Raw genomic sequence first — 26,707 nt, 5'->3', positions numbered from 1 at the left:
GCTCATGGTAACACCAGACCCTTAACCCACTGAGCAAGGCCAGGGATAGAACCTGCATCCTCATGGATGCTAGTCAGATTCATTTCCACAGAGCCACAATAGGAACTCCAAAAGATTCTTATTAAAATGTTTAATCATATGGCGTTCCCTTCATGGATCAGCGGTTAATGAATCTGACTAACATCTATGAGGACGCAGGTTCAATCCCTGGTCTTGCTCAGTGGGTTAAGGATCCTGCCTTGCTGTGGCTATAGTGTAGGCCAGTGGCTACAGCTCTGATTGGACCCCTAGCCTGGGACTCTCCATATGCCACAGGTGGGGCCCTAAAAAGCAAAAAAAAAAAAAAAAAAAAAGTTTAATCACATAGGAAAATTTATTTGATGTACTATTAAGAAAAAGTAAGACACAAACTTGTACATATAATATGTACATATTTTTAGGAGAGCAGTAAAATGACTGGAAGAAAATGTGCCAAAGTGATAACACCTATCAACAGTGTGAAATGATTATAGATGTGTCAATTTCTTATTTTTACAATTCTTATGATCCATCCTGCCCACAATGTAACACCATAATAATTGGAAATAAAGTCCACATTCTTCTAAAACATAATAAAATTAGCCATGTCTAGATCATCTAATACTCTAACCACCTTAAATGCCAATACCTTTAATAATGAATTCAGGAGAGTAACATAATAATAAAATAACATGTCTTTATCCTTTTTAAAATATAAGTTAATATTATTATTTAGTTATATATTCCAGAAAAATACTTTGGATAAAGTTAAAAATCATCCCTTCAGAGATGACACTACTGTAGAAATACAGTTTTTACTTTTATTTCCCTACCTACAGTGCCTTCTGGTTTTTGTTTTTTGAACTTCATTTATAAAAATATCTAAATCCATTTTTAAAAAGCATATCTTCTAATGCTCCCTCCGTCCCTCTTCCCCCTCCTTCTCCCTCTCCTTGCTCTTTCTCCCCAATCCTGCAATACACAATCCCTAAAATTACATTTGATCTGGCATTGGTAGATGGCATTTATCACCCCTCAAGATTTTTAGAAGCTTATTTTGAGTATGTCCACCTGCTTCTGTATAGGATGTAAAAAGAGAAAAAGGCAGACCAAAAAGCAAACAAACAAAAAAAACCACCCCACTAAAATCACCAGATTTATTACACACTGTTGGTTCTGAGAGATTAGAATGGATGGTGGCCACATTTCATGATCAGTTTCTATCAACACTTAGTTGGCCAATCTCAGACGTTTCATAAGCATATATTCCCAAATCTGAGATACTCATCTAAAATGAAGCTATTAATCTCACCTATGTGCAGTGCACAAATCTACTGATTGTCAGCATTGAAATTAGGGGATGTTGATATTTCTGTTCACATCTGAGAGTTATCATTATGTTAGAATGCATAATGCCTTTCTTTTCCTAGCCTTTGTGGAGCTAGGACCACTAGTCTGAACTTTTGGTCAGTTAGCTTCCATGATTCATTTCCTGTTTTCTATCCATGGGGATTTGTCAATATACGCAAAAGATATGGTGAGAATAAATCATGGGAGAGTATAAAGCATGCCATAGTTATGCTTTCTTCATAGCAAAAGCAGTTTGTACTTAATTTTTTTTCTACTAACAAATGAATTCATAGCATTCTGTCTCCTCACTCTCACTCTGGTATTTGTACAGATGGATTTTCTATTATAAGTCATATTTACGATTTTTTTTCTATTTCAGAAAAAGGAAGCCAAAACTTTAAAATCCAGATATCTTATTAAATACCTTTATGATTATTTCCATCTATGAATATATTTTATCTGATTTGCAACAATGCTTCTTAACGTTCAGTCAGTAACTATGAATGGTAAAATTGTGTGGAGCTACTAACACAATTCTGGAATCTAATCTTTAATATTTTTGCCAGGGATTATGCAGAAACTTATAATTATGTTTTACTTTGGATTTACCCCATCTTTACTTTATCTCATATTAAAGTGTAATCAAAATCAGCCTGTTTCCATTCGGTTGCAAATCCCCTTCTTAAAGCACCTATTCAGAAGTCTCCCCAATTTTCATTTTCTCTGTCTTTTCTTATTATATTAAATCCTGATATCTGAAAATTGAATGATATAGTAGTATTACCATGTTCTTTTAAAAACACAGATAATATCTATTCTTCCTGTATTTTTACATTGTAACTTTTTTTTTTTTAATCCTTGGCAGGTTGCAATTAGATTTCTAGTATGCCATTGTATTATCATAAATACCATTATTATGGTAGAAATAATTCACTTTGTTTGGTGTACTGTTCAGATAGTATGCTGAGATGCCTCTAATACCAAATGTCATTCCCATTCTTTAATTGTAATTTTTAATCTTTCCTGGTTTACTGTTCTTTCAGTAGATTAATTATTTTTATTCTAAAATTCAGAAAATGTCCGCATTTAATAATTTTTATTAATAAGAATTATAACATCCCATTGATTTATTTCTCTCCCTGTAGAACAGTAGGAGTAACGTTGTTTTCCCCAAACTCTTTGACCTATAACCTATGGAAGAACTCTGTGGAACAACTCCGGTTTATCCTTAGTAGCTGAATGCACACTGAGAGGAGTTGTTACTTGGATTTGCCATCTTTTAATGGTCACCACATTAAAAGTCAGACAGTCTTTTAAGATAGGGAGTTTCCTTTGTCGAGGGTTGTTTATAGCCATGGTATAAAATGAGGTTATAAAAAAATAAAATGAGGCCATAATCTTTATACCACACACACACAAAAAAAACCCCTTCAGGACTGGCATATACATACTACTATATACAAATCAATTGGTAACAAAGACCTACTATATAGCGTGGGGAAATCTATTCAATACTCTGTGATACAAATGAACCTTTCCACAGAAAAGAAAATCATGGACTTGCAGAATAGACTTGTGGTTGCTAAGGGGGAGGGGAAGGGAGTGGAATGGATGGGGAGCTTGGAGTTGATAGATGCAGACTATTGCCTTTGGAATGGATTAGCAATGAGATCCTGCTGTGTGGCAGTGGGAACTATGTCTAAGCACTTATGATGGAGCATGATAATGTGAGAAAATAGAATGTGTACATATATGTGTAACTGGGTCACCATGCTGTACAGTAGAAAAAAAATTGTATTGGGGGAATAACTATTAAAAAATAGAATAAATAAATGAAAAAAATTAAAATGAAACTCACTGGAAAAAAATTATATATACATGTATTTTAAATATATGTATTTAAACATCTGGGGAAAAATACTCTGTAATAGCCTATTTGGGGAAAGAATCTGAAAAAGAGTGGATATATATGTATATATATATGGCTGATTTACTTGGCTGAACACCTGAAACTAACACATCATAAGTCAACTATACTCTAACAAAATTTATTTTTTAAAAAAACCTTTAATTGGGTATTTAACAAACACACCTATTAAAAAATGAGCATGTAAGCTCTGTGAGGGCAGAGCAGTGTCTATCATGCTTATCAATTCAGTCTAAGCAAGTTGGTAAGAGTGAGCAATGACGTGTAGCAGGAGATGATGGAGATGATGGATTCTACCACTGAGATTGGAATAACTTTCAACCTGTTCCTCCCAGCTGTGTGATTAGGGCCAAGTTGTTTTATCTCTCTCAGTCATGATTACTTCATCTGTATAACAGAGAAAATAATGCCCGCCTCCCAGATTTGTAATGAGACTTACATATGTGAAGCAATATTTGCCAAGTACCTAGTCCCTAATTTGATTTGGACACTCATAATTATTAGTTGAGGGAAGGGGGAGTGTAAGTATTAGCAGGCTTGTGTGCCAGTCACCTCTTGCCACATAACAAACCACCACAATGTCCCAGTAACATTCAATAACAAATACTTATGTATCTCTGTGGGGTCTACAGCCATGGCTCTGCCAATGACTGGGCTTCTCTGTGCTGTGGATTGGGACCAGGTCGGAGCCCTCTGTTTTTCAGCTTCTTTGTCCCTGAGCTCCACCTAGGGCATGTTCCTCTCCTAGTCTTGGCAGATGTGAAAGATCAAGCCTCCTGCAGAAGTGCATTTCAAGCCCATGCTTGTGTCATAAACTAACATCACATTGTGTAAAATATATCCCATAACCATCCCAGGGTCAAAGGATGGGAAAACGTATTCCTCACATGAGAGTGGGGAGGGTTGGGGGGAGGATAAATATTTTTGAACAATAATTCAATCTAACTCATCTTCAATAACTAGAGGTTGGTGAGAGCCATTGGTCTTTCCTCCCATATACTTGCTTCCAGATAGAATGACACAATGTACGTCTCAGATGGAACTCTGCTCTACATACAGGCAAGTAGGCACAAAAGCAGTCAGAGAAGTTGTTGTGTAAACTGGACAAAGATCCACATCTTGGCCCTTTTAGGTGTTGTTGATGGCTCTTGAATGAAAGATTTGTTATAGTGGAAGGATTTACCTAAATTTTAAATAGGAGTCAAATAACCAAAATCTTCCAAATTTGAACCTCCTGGGTCAGAGTCAGAAGTCAGGAGTGCTTTTCTGAAGGCTACAGTTATTGGGGTTATGAGATTCTTATACCTTGCACATGCAAGAGCAGCACTGCCTCACCATATTTTCAACAAATCCGCATTTCTTTATCACAACTAATGTTATCAATAACATCTTCCAGAGAATCCAGCCTCTCCAATCAGAGAAGTCACTGAGCTCCATGTTTTACGTAGTGACTATACAACACCTGGTTTTAGGCAACCCCTTGCCATCAGATTATGGATGAAGGGGTCACTGCACGCATTTCTTTACCCAAGTATGAAGGCACCCTCTATTTCCTTGGATACCTGTAGTATGTATTGTCAACAGTTCTTTCAGTGAGTTGAGCTCAAAGGCCAAGGTATTCTGTTGCAAAAGTACCCAAACTAATGTGTACATTTAACAAATGCCTGAGACTTTTAGTAAATAGAACTTTTGGTCAGTAGACTCTGGAGATTAGAGGTAGGTGAGTCTACCTCAGCTTCCCCATATCCTCCTCAACAAGTGGTAGGCTGAGATGAAAGTCAGTCTTTAGCCAAATTCTGCCAAGTGCCCAAATGTTTGTTAGCAAGCAGGCACTAAAACAGTCAACCTGAACTAGTAAGTTTGGGGAAGTTCCACTCGCTATCCTCAGACTTGCCAATAGTCACTTGGCATGAAAGGTTCACTCCAAGGGACACCATGATGTTCTAATGGTGAGAATGGCAACATTCAGATCAAGCACTGGTGCTCCATGAGGTATGAGACCAGGATTAAATGAGCTCTATGCTTCAGGGCCTCTCCAAAGGAATTGGGTGGCTGGGCTTGCCAGATTCCTACAAGTTTTCATGCAAGGGTAGTTGGAATTGAGAGTCAACATATTTATTGAACACCACCCATTTCTTATTATTTCTTCTTATGATTAAATTAATTATTAACAACATAATTGTTATAATTATTAAAATTATTTCTTACATTTCTTGTGGTAATTAGAAAATCATCATGTGTGATTTCTATAGCAATATTTGAAGTGCCTGGTAATCATGGCTGGAGTGTGGATTCCTGATCAGGATCCTTTAGATGCTAAATAACTGCTGCTAGAATATAAATGAAAAACCAATTTCATTCCCACATCATACTGTTCATCCTGAGGTATTTTTAAAGTAAAGTTTTTACAATGATAATATAATTATGTAATATAATCAGAAACACTGTAGCTTTTATCTATTTTCTTGACTATTAATTGAATAATATTGCCAGCATTATTAGAAATCTCAAGACGAGGTTAATATGCGGCCAAAAGGTGAAGTCAAACATCTACTTTCTCTATCCCTCACCTTAAACTTGGTGCTCAAAACTGAATGACAAAAAAACATCATCTCTTCTAATCTTTCCTCTCTGGGTACTTACTACCACAATCTTCTCATCTGTCCAGACCAGGGACTTGGGAGTTATCCTCACTGGAACCTTCTCAATCAAACAAACTAACATAATCATGGGGTCACAGTGGTGAGCTGAATGGTGATCTCCAAAAAGATAATGGCCATGTCCTAACCCTTAAACTTATGAGTATGGCCTTATTTGGAAAAAGGGGCTTTGCAGTTATAATTAAGGTAAGGATTTTGAGATGAGGTCATCCTGGATTATCTCAGTGGTCCTTCAATCCAATCAGATAAAGAGAGAGAAGGAAGAAGATAGAGACAGAAGATGGAGAATGAGGAAGAGGCCAGGGAAGATGAGCCAGAGACGGGAGTCAATTGGCTATAAGCCGAGCAACGCCTAGAGTCACCAGAAGCTGAGAGGCAAGGAAGGATTCTTGCCTAAAGCCTTTGGAGGGAAGGCACTCTTGCCAACACTTTGATTTCAGACTTCTTGCCTCCAGCTCTGTGAGAGAATAAAGTTCTGTTGTTTTAAGCCACCAAGTCTATGGCAGCAGTTCCAGGAAACTAATACAGCCACCAGGCCTCTTGAGACCACCTTTTGAATGTCTTTGCTACCATCCCTTTACCTCTATCTCATGCCACTGATGTCATTCAGGTCACTATCACATTTAACAATTTGATTGAGAGGAAAAGAGGTTACCAGGTAGTGGCAAAGACAACCTCCTAATCTGAGTTGCATGGGGGCTTGGCCTCACAAACCCTATGCTTTGTACCCACTATCAGCACAAACTGAGCACCTCTGGAAACAGGAAAATGCCAACATACCTGATTGTCATCACTGATGAACTTCCTTAACATGTCTGGCAGTCAGCTAAGCCATGCAGCAGACACATACATAGCTTAACTTTCCCTGAAACGACAATTATTTCTCATCTAACCATGGATGAAGGAAAACAATTTGCCTGGTTTTTGCCACAAATGTCTGATACTGCTGCAGTGTGCTGGAAAACACAGACCTCTTGTGAATCTAAACATGTCTCCCTTCTCCTTGGACTGGAAAAGCTACAGCAGAAAAGGGACTCCAGTGCTCAGTGGGATTAACTAGATTAAACCCTGAGCTGACTGATTGCAAGGAGACTTCAACAAAGGCTTCAGGGCAGGGACAGCAATGAGTCCAGCTGTAATATTGATAAATAGTTGTTCAGCACCCGGAGAGCTCTTTTTTGAATTCTTCTGAACTTTAAAGCCTGCCAAAACCAAAAACAAAATAAAAAAAAAAACTCTCTGCACTAAGGTGGATGTCCGTGGGCAGATCTTCGCGAACTGCACCACTCGGCTAAGTCTAGAGATCCCAGTCTCCTGGGGCTAATTAGGTTATTGATTCCCAAGAATTACTTGGCTTCAGGAAGTTACCTACTCCCAGAGACCATAATCTATTCTAGAGTGAATATTGCAGTGTGTTTTCCCACTGGTTTAATGCAATCTCAATAGTCTTTATCTATAATGTAAGTATTTAACAAATATCATTTCAATGGATTGCTAACTACTGATTACAGGCAATTGTGCCAAGAATAAATTCTTTAAACCTTCTCCATCTCTAGGACACTACTTCAAATTTCTCCTGACAGCTGTTTACTCATTTTTAGATTCCAGCACTTCATCTTTTCTTTCTCGACATCTCCACCCAGACACTATAATAATAAGACTAAAAACATTGCAGCATATCAAATTTGGAGGGAGGCGGTGAGAAAATCTGGGGGAACTTTCCACTTGAAGCCTCTTCTGTTAATGTCTATCACAGCTTCTCATTACCCGAGAACAGAAATCACAGTGAAAATGCTTCTGTCATAACATATGCAAGAAATAACTAAGTGGATGGTAAGGAGACAGTCTTTATTGTATTTATTTTGGGGTTAAGTATAGAAATAGGCCATCAAGGAGCATGTCTATGAGCATAAGCACAGGTATACATTTTGGCCAAATAGGGTGGTACTGTCAGAGCAGTGCGACCATAAAGTAAGGAGATTCATTTCCTTGTCAGACATGTGAAATAATGTGTTTGTCATTCTGTATCTGTGTGTACTCAATAATTATGTTTCAAATGCAGCAACACTGAAACAGCTAAATTCATAAGGATGTTGGAGTTCCTTCTCAATTCAACACTCACCCAGTTAGCTCTATGGCTCTCACTCAAGCTCCATGATTACAATAAATATCTAGACAAATTATGTGGCCATAAACCAGCAGGGCACAACACATAAAGCCACCCTCACTGAGTAGGTGGCCATTGATCTCCATTCTGGTGATCCAGTTTCAGCTGTGCTTGAAAAGTCCTGTTGTCAAAAGGAAAAGTCCCCCAATTTTCATCTCCTGCATGACTGGCACTTGTATGTATGACATTCCTTCAACTACTATTCATAGCCCAGGCACTTTATATATATTTATTTTTGATCCCTAAAGCCACTGGCCCATGTGCCAATTATGATCATCATTACCATTTTACAGATGAGCAAACAGACTCATAAAGGTTAGATGACTTGCCTACAGGCTTACAAGTGATAAATAGATGAACACAGATTAGAACTTCTGTCTAATTACCAATCTTCTACCTCATTACCAAACCTGTGACTCAAAGACAAAGCCCTTCATGTCCACAATTAATGTTAAAATGTAAATATAATCAGCATAGGATACTTAATATCATGTAACTCACACTGAGGCTCTATTAAGGCAAAGGCAAAGATGGGGCAGGAAATGATTCTGATAGAGGAGGAATGGGGTCTGGAGGGCCTGGAAACAGAATGTGCCTTCTCACAATTCTGCCCAAGGAAGTTTTCGAATTCTCAGAGCCCTTTCTTGCTTCATCTCACTGACTGAGGAAAAAAGCCCATTTTTATTCTAGGGCTTCCAAAATAGCAAGCACATTTCAACTACCCAATTCACCGTAAAAGCATTGTTAGGAAAATGCCAACACTATCAAAGATGAATTACATTTTTCTGAAAGTTTAATCATGCTCCCCTTTTCTTTCAATATGTTGTTGCTTGGTTTTTCACAATTTTGTCTTTTTTTTTTTTTTTTTTTTTTTTTGCCTTTTCTAGGGCCACTCCGCAGCATATGGAGGTTACCAGGCTAGGGGTCGAATCGGAGCTGTAGCCGCCGGCCTACGCCAGAGCCACAGCAACGCGGGATCCGAGCCATGTCTGCAACCTACACCACAGCTCACGGCAATGCTGGATCCTTAACCCACTGAACAAGGCCAGGGATCGAACCTGCAACCTCATGGTTCCTAGTTAGATTCGTGCCACGATGGGAACTCCGGTTTTTCACAATTTTGATCTCATTGCTTCTCAGCCACTGGGTATCAAGTCAGGGTTCAGGCCTTTCTATCTGAGTTCAAGTTTTCAGAATGTGGCAGAAGGCAGCACAAAAGTCACTGAAATTATAATAACCAAAAGAAAAAAGTGTATCCAGTGAGGCTTTATGGCTTATTCCTCAGCAAAGCGAAGAGAAAGAGGTAGGGAATAAGACTGCTGGCCGGACAATTTCTGTTTTTGTTGTTGTTCCTAAAGGTCAAAGTGTCCTCAGCTCTGGTTAAATTCTCGGCATCCTTGACTCTGCATGTTCTACTCAGCCCTGTGTATCTCTACGGTTTTGAGACGGTCCCTCAGAGAAAGTGCTGAGTCACAAAATTAGACACTAGAAGCAAATAAGTAAAAACATCTATGGACAAGGTCATATTAAAAAGCAATGAAGTCAAGAAATTTCTCCAGGGGCCTTTTCTTTTAAAGAAGTAAAATAACTCCCCAGGCTGTGGTTGTCTCATTTCACTGCTTTTCATGTTTGCAACTTTGGTGACAAAAAAAAAAAAGAAAGAAAGAAAGAAAGAAAGAAAAGGAAGAAAGAAAAACAAAGGAAGGAAAGGAGAAAGGAAAAGAAGGAAGGAAGGTAGGCAGGCAGAGAGATATAAAATAAGGCTTTGTCATCAGTGCCCTCTTCTGGAACAGATGAGAGTAGCTCAGAGTCCCAGAGCTGTGGCCGAAAGCAAAGTGATTCATGCCAGTCGACAGTGTCAGGCTTCCGTGTGTCAGATGTGATTTGGTGCTGACATGATATAATGGAAGGGGCCATGATCTTAAATATCAGAAACTGGATTTAAACCCAGCCTTTGCTCCTAATCTTCTATGACCTGGAAGAAATTATTTAAATCATTTGGTTCAGTATCTTAAGTATTATAGCCACATATCTGGATTAGAATACCAGAGGATACTGTTAAAAGCGTAGAATCCTTGTTCCATGCCATCATTGGGTTGAATGGCAAGAAGAGGCGAATCTGATTTTTAAATAATCTCTAACAAAATTATCAAGTAGTGTTCTGGCTTCAGTTATCTAATCTGTACAATGATTTTTCTTAGATTAAGGGATCTGTAAAGCCCCTTACAGCACTAGCTCTTCATGATTTTATAAAAAAAATTGTTCAACAGGTTAACAAATTGTGTTATATCCATACAATGGATCACTACTCAGCAGTGAAAATGGATTATTGATACATATGATAACATGGATGAATTTCAAAATAATTATACTAAGTAAAAGAAGCCAATTCCCCCTCCCTCCAAAAAAGATGAGTCCACTTATATAAAATCCTAGAAATGCAGGGTAATCTATAGTAATGGTAGTTGTCTAGGAATGGGGACAAAAAAGAAGGATTTCCAAGATGCACCATAAAACGTTCATGGTGAAATATGTGTTTATTTTCTTGATTGAAGTACCAGTTCCCCAGGTAAATACATAAGCCAGAGTCTTATGCAGTGTATTGTATGTCAATTGCCTCTTCAAAGTTGTTAAAAAAAGAAAGAGACCAGGAGCTTGGGGAAGCTTTGATGTCGGAGAAGCCTTCCTGCCCAAGTACAGAGGAACTGAGGCCAGGAAGAGCAGGCATCCCAGGACAGAGAGCAGGGGGCATTCATGAAACATAGAGGGATCTGCGGCATCAGAAAGTGCTTGACTTCAAAGGCCAGAAAAGTCATCTGGAAGCTATAAAAACAAAGCCAGTGCTGTGGCCTGCACTAGCGGAGTGCCAGAGGACTGCCTGCTGCCCAGCCCTTTGACCCCAGTTGCCAAAGCCACCATGGATACTCCCCCACGCATCTCCTAGTCCTGCCACAGAGTGGGCAGTGCCCAGATCCCTCCACATGGTTATGGCACTGCCCATCACATCCAGCCCAGGCTGGTGTCAGGGCTTTTGAGACTCTGACTCTGGGGAAAGCAGTGTCCCTTGAGGAAAGCTAGCACAAAGGAGGCTCACACTGGGACTCATGTTGAGGACTTGCTCCAGGCTATCCCAGAAGATGGTTCCCAGCTCCCACTTTCACCTAGACTGACACCAGTATTGTAGTCTGTGTCCACACACCCCCTCCTCTTCCCAACTGGCTTTCCCCCACCCCTTCTACATGGGGATTCAGAAAAACAAATGACCTCATTGTGAGAGGAGGATGTGCACTGGCACAGGGAGGGCAAGGGAATTGCCTACACCCTGAGCTCTGAGCTCTGCTCTCTGCCTTAAAAGAACTTTACTGGAAGCTCTGGCAGAAAGCTAAATTGAATAAAGATCAAAGTTGATAAAATTCCTGGTAAACCCACAGATGGTCCACTTTAAAGGCAATAGTCCCATTCACTTCTGATTAAAATGGAAATTGTCTATAAAGAACCTCCCTGGAACAAAGTTGAATGATGGGACTAGATTAAGAGAGCAGTTCATTACCCTTAAGTGAAAAATGCACAAAGCCATCATTCAGAGGCAGTAATGGGGTAGTGATGGTAAAGAGATAATTAAGGGACAGCCTAAATTTAGCTGAACAATTTTGGAGATCCTTCAGGGCACTGGAAATGGAACAGAGACTCCCCCAAATAAATACTATCCTCAGACTACTTAGATGATCAGATTAGTGTCACATTTGAGATATCAGTCCAACTACCTTTGACGATCACAGACAGAGATGAGAAATAAGTTCTGCTCATGACTTCTAATCTGGTTTTCCTGGGTTTGGAGAAGGTATTTACTTCTGTTTCCTCAGCTTCTAATATTTATATGGAGCAGCGGTGCATGTTTCACCAGATCCATCCATTGTGCAGAGACCTTTATTTACATAATCACCCTTCTTCCCCACCCCCTACATTACCACCCCCCCTCCCATTTCCTGACTCCAGAAACAGTCAACTTGCTGGAATCCTATTACCCTTATTTAAAAAATAGAAATTCACTGCTATTTTACACAGAAATTGGTAGCAACATTAAATTAGACTCCAGATCAGCACTGTCCATCTCATTCCCTCCCCATTCATTCCAAAAGAACATGCAGATTCATTTACAGCAAAGACTTTCTTCGAAAAAGTACAAATGACAACATTCTAAACTCCAAATGTTAGATTGTTCTATAGATCTCGGAGGGTCCTGTTGTTTGGTAAAGAGCATGAGACTCTCAAAGAGTAACTGGAAGTTTGTGGACCAACTTTGGCCCCTCTGTCCTAGCCTCTCTGAATTTTAGAGATAAGTACTTACTGTGGGGGTGGAGTATTTTGTGCATATCTACAGGCATTGTATATACCCAGACTTTGTGTTTCCCACTTGCAGAGGCAAGGACCAGTTAAGCCTATGTGATGGCAGACAATATAGTTTAGATGTTGTAGTCAAAGTTCATCTTAACTTAGCAACAGGTCACTTGAATCTCGACTTAGAATGACCTTGTGGAGGTCAGTTACCACCACTGTAACTCTGTTTTCTTCTAACATTCGCTACCAAATCCCTCTAGGTATATTGAAAATTATTAACAAGAAACGCTATGGTTTCTTCAGATGAAAAGGAATTCAGGCGGATTCATAATACAAAGTATTATCATTACTAACCATTGAGATTTCTGACGGCTGGCAGGTGTAATTAAATTGTCATCAGTAAACAAACTGTAGGGTGAAAGTTCACTGCGATGCCTCAAATTGGACACAGTTAACCAGACGGTTCACCTGAGGAATGAACCTGGTAGACAGTCACTCAAGATTTCAAGTGCCCCAGAAGAATCAGGTGGTAATTATAAAATAGGATTCATGGAGAGCTCTTTCAAATCACAGTGAAGAGCTCATTTCTGAAGCCATTTGTTAAGTTATTGCCTCTGACTATTGCCATGGCTGCAATCTCTTTTTGCAGAGCCAAAAAAGAAACTAATTTTAGCTACATCTTCTTTAACCTCTTACCTTTCCTAGGAAAGAATTTTCTTCAGAGAATCTGAAAGTTGAATCTTTTGGTAATAAACACTTTAGAAGACAGAAAGAAAAATCTCAGTTGAGAATCTTTTCACAAACTAACTCAAGAGGCGTTATTAAAAACAAGTGGAAAGGAATGTCATACTGGTCACAGCTGTGGCTGCCAGCTCTTGAAAGTAGGAATGTAGCAGAAAGTTTGTTCTTGTGGAAAAGTTAGTATTCCTGTTGTGATGAGATGTGGATATGATGGATGGGTCTGGGTGTAATCACCCACCTGTCTCTAACCAGCATACAACCCAAGGGAGCATTCATGTGATTCTCCTTAGGGCTCATCACGTACATCTAGAGACCCACCCAAAAAAGAAGCATTTCCCATCTGGGTGCATGATGGTGGAACACAGTGAGTAATTTTTTTTTTTTTTTTTGGTCATTTTGCCTTTTCTGGGGCCACTCCTGCAGCATATGGAGGTTCCCAGGCTAGGGGTCCAATCGGAGCTCTAGCTACCAGTCTACACCACAGCCACAGCAATGTGGGATCTCAGCTGTGTCTGTGACCTACACTACAGCTCAGGGCCACACCAGATCATTAACCCACTGAGCAAGGCCAGGGATTGAACCTGCAACCTCATGGTTCCTAGTCAGATTCGTTAACCACTGAGCCATGACGGGAACTCCCACAGTGAGTGATTTTAAACTCACTGCAGTGCTTGGGAGCAAGCAATTTACATTTAATCCCCCCAATACACACACACACATGATTGTTTTTGTTTTACTCACCTTAAAATTAAGCCCTTCTACTGTTGGTCGAGGGGTCTGTAGCCCAGGAAAAGGTAGTGGCAGAGAACTGGTTTATAGCGTGATCCTCAGAAACTCAACTCAGGAAGAAGTGGGGTCTGCAGCTCTGGCTAGAAGTTGACCATTGGGGTGAGAAACCTGGCTAGACCCTGGCCCCTCAGACAGACAGTAGAAGTGAGAGTGCTTCTCCCATGTGGACAAAATGGTTCTTGTCCAGGCTTAGCTCCTTAGACCCCATGGGTCACAGGGTTCAGGGTTAGTTACATAATCCTATTGGGACCAGGAACCAACACTGCTTTAATGCTCACACCAACACAACACTGGCTTTGCCATATAACCCTAGACCCAGTGGCATTCTGCAAGCATCTTTCATTCCTCCCTTCACCGAACACACGTTTGTTGAGTGCTGGCCACAGGACCATGATAAGCTATCAGGTTGGTGCGATGCCTGAGAAGCAGCTCTTATTCCATAGGCAGATAAGATAACTCTCAGTATGTATGGATACAACTTGATAAGGCTACAAAAGGAAGGGAGAACAAAGTTCCATGAGTGCTTGAGGACAAGGAGGGCTTTACTCTTCCTGAGAAGGGCAAAGAAAACCTCAGGAAGAGGGGCCTTTGGACCTCGCCTTGAAGCACAGGAGATGTTGCCAAGTAGGGGGACAAGAGAATAGCTCCATGAGGCGAGGGAACAACATAAACCAAGACACGGAGACTCACTGCTCTAAGGGAACATCCAATAACAAACGTGGCTGAAGTGAGAGTGACTGGTTGAGGGGAGGGGGTGAAATACGAGACTGTGAAAGGAGATTATGGACAGAACAGGAAGGGTCTTACAAATGACCCCTGTAGACAATGGGGGAGCCACTGAAGTCTTTCAGGGCAGATAAGATGTGACCAAATTTGTATTTTTAAATAGTCCCTCTGGCAGCATTGAGGAGGATGCATCTGGGGGTTGATGCAGAACTTGGAGAAAAGGAAAGCAAAAGCTTCTGTAGTATTTTCTAGGTGTGAAATGAGGTCTGGGCCAACCAGTGAAAAAAAAAAAGGCAAGTATTTAAGCCATCTTTCGGATGGACCAGTGATAGGCTTGAAGAGTTACTGGGTGTGAAGGCTGAAGGAAAGGGATGTGTGACGATTACCAGGTTTTTAGTTTTGTCTCTACTAAAAGAATGTTCCTGACATTAATTGTGGGAGGGGCTGTTGAGAGAGGAAGCAGTGGGGTTGTTTGCTTTGGGTCTTGCTGGGCTTCCACTAGGGAGTTGGAAATGAGGCTGTGATGTTTTAGCCATCTTGTGTTCCTGGCTTTTATCATGGCACCTGAAATGAATGAATGTCACTTTATCATCCCAAAGCCAGAAAAGAGAGAGAAGGGAGGAACCTGGAAAACACCAGATTCTAAGGACAAGCAGAATGAGATTGAGTCCGCCAGGGCTGAGGGGGGAAATGGGATTGGTATTACAAAGGCCAGGGAAGATGAATTCCAAGAAAGAAGAAGGGATGGGAAAAAACAAATGCTCTAGAGCTGAGGGAGGAAGAGGATTTGTCAACCTAGGGCCATCTTTACCTTCAAAAGGGAGATGAATATGAAAACTAGGAATGGTGGAGAGGAGAATGAGGGGTAAAGCAATAGGAAAGAAAAATTCAGACTACACTTGTAGTGAATTTAGACTTAGGTAGGAGGTTAAAAGGGTTGAGGGTTGAGGGAAATTTCTTAGAGTTGGGTGGATGGTTGGTTTTAAAGGATGACATAGACTAGAGTGTCTTTATGGGCAAAGGGAAAGGTCATGGTGGACAAATAGAGGCCAGAGATAAAAGTCAGTGGATTACGTGATGTTGGGCTAAGGAGAAGAGGTGGTGAAGTGACCTTTGAAGGAACACTCACATCTAATCCTCCAAGATAGCTGGGAAGAAGAAAGCATAAACACGGAAGCTCTCCTTAAAAATCAGCTTCTAGGATTATGATTATTTCTTGATTAGATATCATGAATTCCTCCAGAAGTGTCTAATTAGAAACATCTTCTACAGCACTTGTTCTAATTGATGTTGAAAAGCTAGAAGTCTGGGTTCTATTGGCATAGGCCAACAGCAGTTTTACTGGAAGCTCTTATTTTCAGGTTTTTATTTTGATCTATTTCAACCTTGAGTTAACAACTAAAAATACTGTATCAGACAGAAAGGAACATAAAAGGAAAAGGCATTCCATTTCACCATTAACTCAGCCTTCCAGGAAACACTACCTCTCAACAGCTGCAATAAACGGCACTATAGCCCCTAACTGAAACCCATCACTTCCCAGTTACGCTGGACCAATTAGGGACCATTGACATTCCCCACAACAATGGAGTTCAAAACTGTACAACCGGCATCACAGACAGTAAAAAATAAATTGCTATCTATTCCTCCTTTCACATCAAAGTCCTCTTCCTGAATGGGGTTCCTGTAGAAAAGCAAGAAATCTGGTCTTTGGTCTTTCACAGCTTCAGTTTTATGATACATGCTGCTGACTCTATGAGGATTTACTTCAACCACAATTTTTTTTTCTTTTTTTTTTTTTTGGCTTTTTATGGCTGCACCCAAGGCACATGGAGGTTCCCAAACTAGGGATCCAATCAGAGCTACAGCTGCCAGGCTACACCACAACCACAGTAACACAGGATCTGAGCCACATCTGGGACCTACACCACAGCTCACGGCAATGCCAGATCCTTAACCCATTGAGCAAGGCCAGGGATCAAACCCACAACCTCATGGTTACTAGTTGGATTTATTTCTGCTGTACCACAACAGGAACTCCCTCAACCACAATTTTAAGTGGTAAAGAAGCTTAGGATTTTTAACTGTCATTCAATTTCTTTCTCTAGTTTTATAATGAATTTTCTTCTTTCTTTTCTCTATGTACTATCCTTATCCTGAAAAGATACAAGATCGGAGGTTCTGTACAACTGAAGCTTTGGTTTGGATATTATCTAGATGAGGTAGAAATAAAAAGATTTGTTTTTCTTAAATCATCGTACCTCCAAATCCTGATGAATGTTGTGCATACCACCCCCACCTCCCTGGCAAATGTACCCTACATAGTTCTGAAAATGGCAAGTAACCAATGGCACAAATGCCACATGACTTTGGCTGAAAGAGCTAAGTCCAATTCTGAGCACAAACCATTTACCTTAGTCTCTGTGGGTCTCCATGGACGTGTCCCACGGCTCTGTGGCTCTAGTGCACTACGCCCTGCGGTGCCCTTGGTCAGGATTCCTCTGAAGTCCACCTACCACAGCCAGCCCTGTGCACCGTGTGTGTCCTAGACCCACCAGTCTTCTGGGTTCATCTTTGTTTTTTGTTAAGCTTCTATTTCAAATTCTTTATCTTCCACTTTCTAGATAAAAGATGTTTTCAAGAAAGCCAGAGCATTTTAGATAGAATATACTGCCAAAAGAAATCTCAAAATTGGGCCTCCCCCTCATCTTTATAAGTCATATATTGTGACAAGATTGTTGGCTAACAACACAGGACATGTTGCCCTCTAATGCAGAAAACATTTTTGGGTGCTGAATTGTTCAAAATATTATCATTCAACTTTGTGCTCTGACTCCATTTTAGCAATTACCCTCTTAAAAAATTTTTCACTTCAAACTCAATTCTTACTCTTTATCTTTCCTAACAAACCCATTTCTCATTTTATTTCTAACAAATTTTCTTCTTTATATAATTAATATATGTTAATTGCTTGATATTCAGAAAACACAGACAGATCAAAGATGATAAAAATCCCATGAGTCAGAAATAATTCCTGTTAATATTTAGAACTTTATAATCCTTTCAGTCTTTTTCTCTTCACCCACGTAAATAAACACATATACCTTTTTTGATTGCTTTTTAAAATGGGATTTATATAAATATATATGTATAATACACATTTTTTTCTTTCCATTTGACAATAGATTATAAATATCTTACCCTTTTTTTTTTTTTTTTTTTTTTTTTTTTTTGTCTTTTGTCTTTTTAGGGCCGCACCAGCGGCATATGGAGAGGTTCCCACGCTAGGGGTCTAATAGGAGCTACAGTTGCCAGCCTACACCACAGGTGCAGCAATGCCAGATCTGAGCCACGTCTGCGACCTACACCACAGGTCACAGCAGCTGCTGGATCCTTTAGCCCACTGAATGAGGCCAGGGATGGAACCCACAACCTCATGGTTCCTAGTCAGATTCGTTTCTGCTGCACCGTGACGGGAACTCCATAAATATCTTTCATATCATTTATAGTCTTTTTTCTTCGATACATATATATATATGTATATAAATATATATATATGCTTTCTGTAATAAATTAAACAGTCCAAAGATGCATAAAAACCTGTGTGTATATGTGTCTCACACACACACATACACACACACTTAGGCTACCCACCTGAGGTAGTCAAAGTTAATTTCCTGATTTGTAACCATCTAGACCTTTCTCCACCCTTATACAAACTTTCATACACACAGAGATTCTTGTGTGTTTACACAAAATGGAATCTTGCTACATTATTACAAAAGCAACTTTTCTCACACAGTGTATCGTGGACACTCCTCTAGGTCAATAAATCGAGATATAATTCATTATTTTAAAGAGTTTGCACTCATATAACATAGCTTGGATGTACCATAATTAGTTACTCATTCACTTATTTCCAGATTTTGCCTTATGTACGTGTTTTACTTTCTATAATATAGATTCTCATAAGTAAGACGGTTGGTCAAAGGATTTCACATTTATAATTTTTAAGTGTTTTAGACATTTTTGTCAAATTCCTTTACAAAGATATCATAACAATTCCCACTCTCATTGGTAGTGAAGGAAAGTGCCTGTTCTGCATCCTTATCAGCACTGAATGTTATGTTCTTTTTCGCTTTTTCCACTCTGATGGGTAAAAACTGGTACCTGGTTTTTACTTTCATTTGCATTTCCCTGACTATTCATGCAGTTTTGCATTTTTTATGTGAATATTCCTCTAAGCTATGTGTTTAAAGACTTTGGGTTCTAACATACTAACATATTTATTTAATCCATCTCCTATCATCAAATACAAGAGTTGTATCCAGTTTTTTTTAAAGTAATTAGAGATGTCACAATTAAGATCTAGCTACGTTATTTTGTGTGTTTATTTCCTCTGACAAAATTCCTGCAACTGGAATTCTTGCGTTTCTGAGCATTAGTAAGCAGAGCAATCAAGAGTCTGAGTTTTGGAGTCAGGCCATTTGGGTGGAATTTATCATTTTATGACTTTAGGCAAGTAGTGTAGTCTCTTTGCTTCAGTTTCTTTTCTGCAAAATGGAGATAATGACAATATGTAACTCACAAAACTGTTGAGAATCTAAACTTATTAGTTCAGATAAAGCCCTTGGAATAGTCTCTGCACTGCAGTAGGTGCTAAATAAACATTTGTTACTATTATAAACATCTTGATGGCTTTCAATGCATAAGTAACAGGATATTAAAAGTGAAGTTTGATCCTGGCTCTTGGAAAGAGTAGTGTCCAGAAGCCACGCTCTTATCCACCATGTCACTAGCACACATGAATACAACTTTTCCAGGCCTGGGCATTCGGTCTGAGAAAATAACCCAGCCCCACACAAACTAAAGTGTGTGGATCTTAACTGCAATGATCTACACCACAATTACATGCCTGAACAAAATTTCAAAGGATGCAAACAATGTGCTTCCTCCTGCCTTGGATCACTCAGGCAGAAAGGGCTGAAAGTCTAGAAAGGGAAGACACGAGGGCGTCTTCAGCGAAGCTGTGACATGAGGCTTCATCCTGGGGGTGGGGGGTGGGGCAAGGAGGGGCATGACCCTCCCCTCAAGCTGAATAGCCTCTTCCTTCACCGTGTTCCATCCTCGGAGAGGCTAAGATGCAATCAGCAAGTAGAAAGAGAGGAAGAGAGCAAAGAGATAGGGTGACCGAAACCATTGTCCAAAAGACAGGTGGCCCATCAACCACTGGCCTCAGCTGGGAGAAGGGGAGGAAAAGTCTGACCTCTGAATGAAGACGGAAGTTTGATTAATAGCTTGCACTGTATAGTCTTCATTTCGGAAGTGAGCCAGTGTTTGTGACTTTGATCATAGGCCAATCTATTCCATACGAGTAAGTGGAAAAGTCAGGAGGCCGGCCAAGTCTTCAGACAGTGACAGGGGCAAGATTCCACCACCAAATAAATTTTCAAGGGATGATAGGAGACACAAATAAAGAACTCATCATACTTGTTCACTGTGAAAGCTACACATAATAAAACACTGCCTTCCAGAAAACTTGTCTCAATTTACACTCCAATGAGCAGTGAACAAGAGTCTGGCTTCCCTTCACCCAGAAACGGTGTGATCTCTAATCTGGTTTCCCAAACAGACTTTAATTGTGTGAAGAGAACAAATTGAGTGGCCGACACAGATTTATGGCTTGGTGAGCATATTTCTAATAGTAAATACATAAATTGGCGTTTTAATTTGTCAGCCAGTCTCTTATGAGGTGAGTTAACGTGAATCAGGCCTGTAAAACGAAATCCCTTTTGGGGTTGACAGATTGAGTTCCCACTTGCCCGTCTGAGGACCAGACCTGGGTCTGGGCGGCCCTGCAGCACCAGGGGCCTCCGGGAAGCCAGCTGGCTGCCAGGCAGGGCTGCTTCTCTTTAGCACCATTTAAACTGCAACAAGCAGAACAGCAGGCTTTGAGGAGCGAGGACATGAAATGGCCTCTGGGGACCAAGAAACTGGATGTTCACAGACTAAGAGATCCGATGTCTAATTGTGAAGCAGCTAATCGGAGAGCATCTAATTGAGAAGGAGCATTTGAACAAGAAGTGGAAATGACCCTGCCTCCATTCAGCACAAAATGAGGTCTGGGTCTCACAGAGAACAGCTTCTGCTGACAAAAATAGCAGGTCTGTGGGGCTGTGTAAAGGGGCTGGCAACGGGGCGTGTGCACATCACCGTGACAGGCAAACACAACACCAGGAAAACACTTAATCTTCCTGTTTATCCCCAGAAGGACTCACAACCAGAGTGAGAGGGAGTGCTGCATTCTTCTTCATTTAGAAACGAGCCGCCGCTAATGCTGTGCTCTCCCAGTTTATAGACCAAGTACCTGCTCGTGCTAAAACTGCCACACATTATAAACCTCACCGAGGAAGTGAATCCATCACGTTCCTGCTCCCTTAGGAATAGTTTTTCCCTGGAGTACATAACCCATTACTGCATATCTTGTAGAAATCAAATGCAGACTCTGTCTTCCGCTATAGAACACATCAGTTTTGTGGGTAAAAAATGCATAAATCATGACATTTTTTCTTTACCTTCAAGGCGTTTATTTCATTATGGTCATTGTGTTGTTCTTTTTCCTTGCTTGAAAGCAGCAGTTCCTCTGGCATCACTACCCTTGGGTTTGAGCCAGAGCTCAGGAAGGGATATCACTCTCTCCTTGCTCTTTGCACACGAGTCAAGGGTGGTACCAAGGCCAGTCCTGGATCCCCCTGAGAAGTAGCTTGAGGGACCTGAAAACCCTTTTATTTATCTAGGACACTCCTGGCCTCTCTTCCTCTCTTACACAGGTTCCTGACTTCATACCTCTTATCAGAGGAATAATCCCTGCTATGTCACTAACACTAGACCCATCCTTCTGTTCATTCAGGCATTTATTACTTACCACTGAGTCCCCAGGCCCAGCACAGGCCTTGGCACACAGGGAGCCATGAATGAATAGTGAGTGAAAGAATCTATATGTGAATCAAAGAATGAGCTGAGTATAAAGAGGCCTGAGAAAAAGAATCCAAAGATTGATTCAAATGCCAGACTTTGAAGACATTAATACTTGTTAAATGCCTTCTGTGTATCAGTGATAGGCAAGGTCCTTGAAATCTCGCTCATTCTGCACCCCTTGAAGCCTACCACAGGCTCCGCAGTTTCTGTGTCTGTGTATATCTAGGCTTGCCTCTACTGGCACAAACTGCTGCTAGAAATTGAGTTCTTTTCCTAATAAGTTTAGAAACACAAAGTAATGATGACTTAAAAAAAGATCTCATGAGTTTCTTGAGTCTACCTCTTTCTTGAGTTATGTCTTATCAATATGCCCTGCCAGATGGATTGATTCATTCATTTATTTAATTTTTAAGGTCTTTTGTGCCAGAAGGTGGGAGGAGTCAGAAGTCATGTTTCATCAGGAAAAACTTTTATACATTTAAAGATTATTTTAAACATATAGAGTGGCTTGGCTTGCTGCATTTATCTCTGGCTTGAAATTTATTTGGAATGATTAGAGATGGTTAGAATCATTGTAGTACAACTAGGAAACTGACACTGTGCAATTTAATCACTGAGGGTGCAGAGGTACCCCCACTGTTTGCATTGCTTCGGGGGCACCAGAGGAATGTCACACAAAACTGACATCCCCTGAAGAATGGGCTTAAGCCAAGGTTGTCCTATTGTGTTGACGTATCTCCAATACCATATGACCTGAATCATCCCTTTCTCTTAAAGACAGAGTTTGGGGAGGAGGGATTACCTTAGCTTTCTGGTTGGTTAAATCATGGATAAACAAGAGTTTGTAGTGCTTTATATCAAGGAACAAATAGTGCCTCGTGCATCTGAAGGCCCAGTCAGCCTGGTGCAGACCTTTCTCGGGCCACGTTTTGTCAGATGGACGTCTTGAGATCATTTCCAATTTTCCAACCTTTAGGAGAACATATTTGCATTCCAGAAAAGTGGTTTTTCTTCTAATATACCTCCCATTTTGTATCCAGGATGCAACAGGATTCAGCGGGGCCCACCGTGGCAGTCTTGAACAGTACTCCTTGTGCGCGTGGCTGAGTGGTCAAGCCTGCAATTAGAGCTGAAGCTTCATTCGAGATAAACTGTTATCTCTAACTTTTATGATTCTAGGCTGAAGCACAGCTGGCCTTGCTCGTTTCAGCTCAAGAAAGAAAACTAAATGAATATAAGAACTCTGCTTAAATATTTGTTTTCAAGGAAATTACTCAAAACCTGCCTACTAAATGCAGTCTATGAGTAATTAGCCAGCCATTTTAATGATATCAAAAACTCACGGTCAAGTGAATTCGAGATAATCCCCAAAGTTTAAACATAAGTAATATCAGATTTTAAGTTCATGGTCTTAGGAAAGCTTCTGGGGGCATTTATTTGATAAGAACTTTAATTTGTCAGTTCAGATGGAAATGGTGTGATGAGGGATTTCCTCCTTGAAACGGATGTCATCCTTCTTAATGTTATTTTACAGACACGCAGAGATTCACTCAACACTATTTCAAAATCTGCCTCATATCCATGGCAAGAAACCATGACTATCTCCATAGATTTAATGATTTTTTTTTTTTTTTTTTGGCCATGCTTACAACATGCAGAAGTTCATAGGCCAGGGATTGAACCCTCGCCGCAGCACTAACCAGAGCCACAGCAGTGACAACATCAGATCCTTAACCCACTAAGTCACCAAGGAACTACTTTTTTTGATGCTAGATTTGATCTCCCTTTAAATTTGTTGTCCCCTTCTTCATCTAGTCTTTAAAACATGGAATCACAGAACCATAGCTTTTTTATGAACTAATCTTCCTGGGTCTCGTCCCTGAATGTCTATCTTTGTATATTTTATAGACATTTAATAGCAGAGGAGATGCCCTTTTGTTCCTCAAGGGCTCAGACTTTACGCTGGAAAAGCCCTAGACCTCACTCAGCACAACCCTCTGATTCCATTGTCCAATAAGTAATTATACAACCATTCAGGTATTATTGAGATGACTAGAAAGAAAACGCAGCAAACATTTTGGGTTGAGCATTTTTTTTACTATAACCATTTAAAGACAACTTTAGTTCCACTGGCAGGAGAATTATAGGTTTGTATGCTACAAACAGCAATGGATAACAACCTTTAACCATTTTCTCTCTTTGGTAGAGAGGAAAAAGAGGTTTTAGAAACCTCTAGGCATCTTTTGGTGGGCCAGCAGGTCTTTCTTTAGGCAGATAGGCTTTCTAGCTTTAAATCCAAGGGAAGCATCTATTTTCTAAATCTTTCCTGACAACTAAGGTTTCACTCATTCTGGGCCCCACATAGCTTCTCATAAATTATTTTGTTTCTAAGTGAGTTGTGAAAATGAGACTTAAAATACGATGACAGTAATACTGCTTTTAACATGTTCCAAGGAGTTCCTGTCGTGGCTCAGTGGTAGTGAACCCGACTAGTTCCATGAGGACGCAGGTTCAACCCCTGGCCTCACTCAGTGGGTTAAGTATCGGGCATTGCTGTGAGCCATGCTGTAGGTCACAGAGGTGGCTCGGATCTGGCATTGCTGTGGCTGTGGTGTAGGTTGACAGCTGCAGCTCCAATTTGACCCCCTGGCCTGGGAACTTCCATATGCCAAAGGTGCAGCCCTAAAACAAAACAAAACAAAACAAAACAAAACAAAACAAAACAAAACAAAACAAAACAAAAAAACCTTCCAGAAGGCTTAACAGTAACAAAATAGAATGTATGAGGAAAAAAAATGCCTAGTTGGTGCTACAAAGGTGTAAAAGAAATGGGAGGTGGCTTCTCTATTACAGGATGCAGCCAAAAGACTCATTAAAGACCATAATTTACAGAGTTCCCGTCTTGGCTCAGTGGTTAACGAAACCAACTAGGAACCATGAGATTGCAGGTTCGATCCCTGGCCTCGCTCAGTGAGCTAAGGATCCGGCGTTGCCGTGAGCTGTGGTGTGGATCGGATCCTGCATTGCTGTGGCTCTGGTGTAGGCCAATGGCTACAGCTCCAATTAGACCCCTAGCCTGGGAACCTCTATATGCCGTGGGCGCCGCCCTGAAAAAGACAAAAAAAAAAGACCATAATTTACTCATATAATCTCTTTTGTTAAAATAATATTAAGATAGTACTGAAAAAGTTCTGACAGGAATTATATATGACACAATTAACATTAATCCTAGTTATTTTATATATCCTAGTTACTAGATAAAAATAAAGAAATGCTAAAAACCATTAAGAGGGAAATCAAAGAATATTTTACTTATGAAATTTTAATCGAGAAAGAGTGACAAGAAGATATAAATATGCAAACCCTTGGAAAATATATTCCTCATGCACTATTTCTGAAATAATTATTAAGGACGTGTTTCACCAAAACACAAAAGCAAACACAATTAAGGGGGAAACCTGAGATCTAACAAATAGGGAAACCAGCTAAGCGGTGCCCTACAAAGAAAGCCCACGGTGAGGGGTGTGGAGCAAACCCATGAAGAGACAACTCTGCACCCTCATAAGGTCCAGGGGCCATATTCTAGTCATATGACAAGAAAGACCTGCTTTCTTCTAACAATCAGAATAAGAAATGGCGAGTAGAACATTTAAAAACAAAATATTCACATGAAAGTTGTGGTCCCTGTGCCATAAACCAGACAGGGGGTGAGGTTGAGCACATTGGAGAAGGAAATCCATGGATCTTTATGATCAGAGAATCCCCTTACAAGACTTACTGCTAGTCATAGAGAGTACATAAATATTCTTTATGTAATTATATCACAATTGCTTTTATTTATAGTTGCAGGGCGTAACGAAAATTACTAACCTTTTAAAAATGTTTTTCGCTTCGCACGTGACATGAGGAGGTACCCAGGCCAGGGATCAAACCCACACCACAGCAGCAAACCAAGCTGCCACAGTGACAACACCGGATCCTTAACCACTAGACCATCAGGGAGCTCTGGTAAACTACTAACCCTGAGGGCATGAAAATAAAGGTTTAACCAGCCAAAATTGGAAAATTTATAGGAAGGAGTGATATAGGAATATAGAGGGGGATACTTTTATCTTAATGAGAGTGAAGAGATATGAAGTCAAGATGTAAGTGTACTCTTTAGTTACAAAGGCAACAAGTATAGAGAAACCTCCCAGTAACAAACATTTTCACTTGACATGACATGGAATCTGTCATTTACTTCAGGTTCACATTGTCCTAGGGAACAAGAGCTTTCTCTCCCCTCTTTGGAACATAATTCCCTCTTTAGGTCAGGACTCTTCTGATTCCAAGAAACTCCTCCTGCTTATATTAAAATTTAGAAAACACTCTTTTTATTTTTTATTTTTTGCTTTGTCTAGGGCCATACCCATGGCATATGGAAGTTCTCAGGCTAGGGGTCAAATCAGAGCTGCAGCTGCCGGCCTATGCCACAGCCACCGCCACAGCCACGCCAGATCAGAGCCACGTCTGTGACCTCTACTGCAGCTCCCGGCAATACCAGATCCTTACCCACTGAGCAAGGCCAGGGATCGATCGCACATCCTCATGATAATAGCTGGGTTCATTACCACTGAGCCACAATGAGAATTACTAGAAAACACAATGAGATCTCTTACCTCTTCGGAAAAGCACAAGTACTTGTACATAAAACAGAGGGTACACAAACACTCATATTCTCTCACTATCAAAATCCTGCTCTTTGGCTGGTAAATCCATCCCCTCCCCAAGGATACTGTGGTCCAACTCCAAGCCATCCTTCAAAGCCCATTTTGGCCAGTGCCTGATACTCCTAATTGCAGGAGATGGTCTGAGGTAATGGGAAAATCATGGATTTATGTGATCAAACTGGGTTCATATCCTGCCTCTATCTACTTCTCTAAAACTTCAGGCAAGTCACTTAATCTATCCCCACTTTAGTTTCCCCATCTGAAACTCTATTCCCCAATAGAGTCATTGGTATCCATCTCATGT

At 40.4% G+C, this 26,707-nt stretch overlaps 1 long non-coding RNA gene across 2 annotated transcripts in view; it reads left to right on the top strand.

Annotated features, from left to right (window-relative positions):
- Positions 1 to 26,707, top strand: part of LOC100516649 (uncharacterized) — a 147,676-nt gene that overhangs the window by 107,532 nt on the left and 13,437 nt on the right. Inside the window, exon 5 of one of the 2 annotated variants that reach the window (XR_014829416.1) lies at positions 292 to 3,236. The exons of the other annotated variant lie outside the window; for it this stretch is intronic. This is a non-coding gene — a long non-coding RNA (uncharacterized LOC100516649). Of the gene's footprint in view, positions 1 to 291; positions 3,237 to 26,707 lie in introns of those variants that run through there. 2 annotated transcript variants of the gene reach the window in all.

The sequence above is a fragment of the Sus scrofa genome, chromosome 15, assembly GCF_054392235.1.
Source record: "Sus scrofa isolate SSC_HxYL_T2T_F1_AM1 chromosome 15, Sscrofa_HxYL_maternal_Yorkshire_Landrace_v2.0, whole genome shotgun sequence".
Lineage (NCBI taxonomy): Eukaryota > Metazoa > Chordata > Mammalia > Artiodactyla > Suidae > Sus > Sus scrofa.
This window is presented reverse-complemented; position numbering and strand designations above follow the sequence as displayed.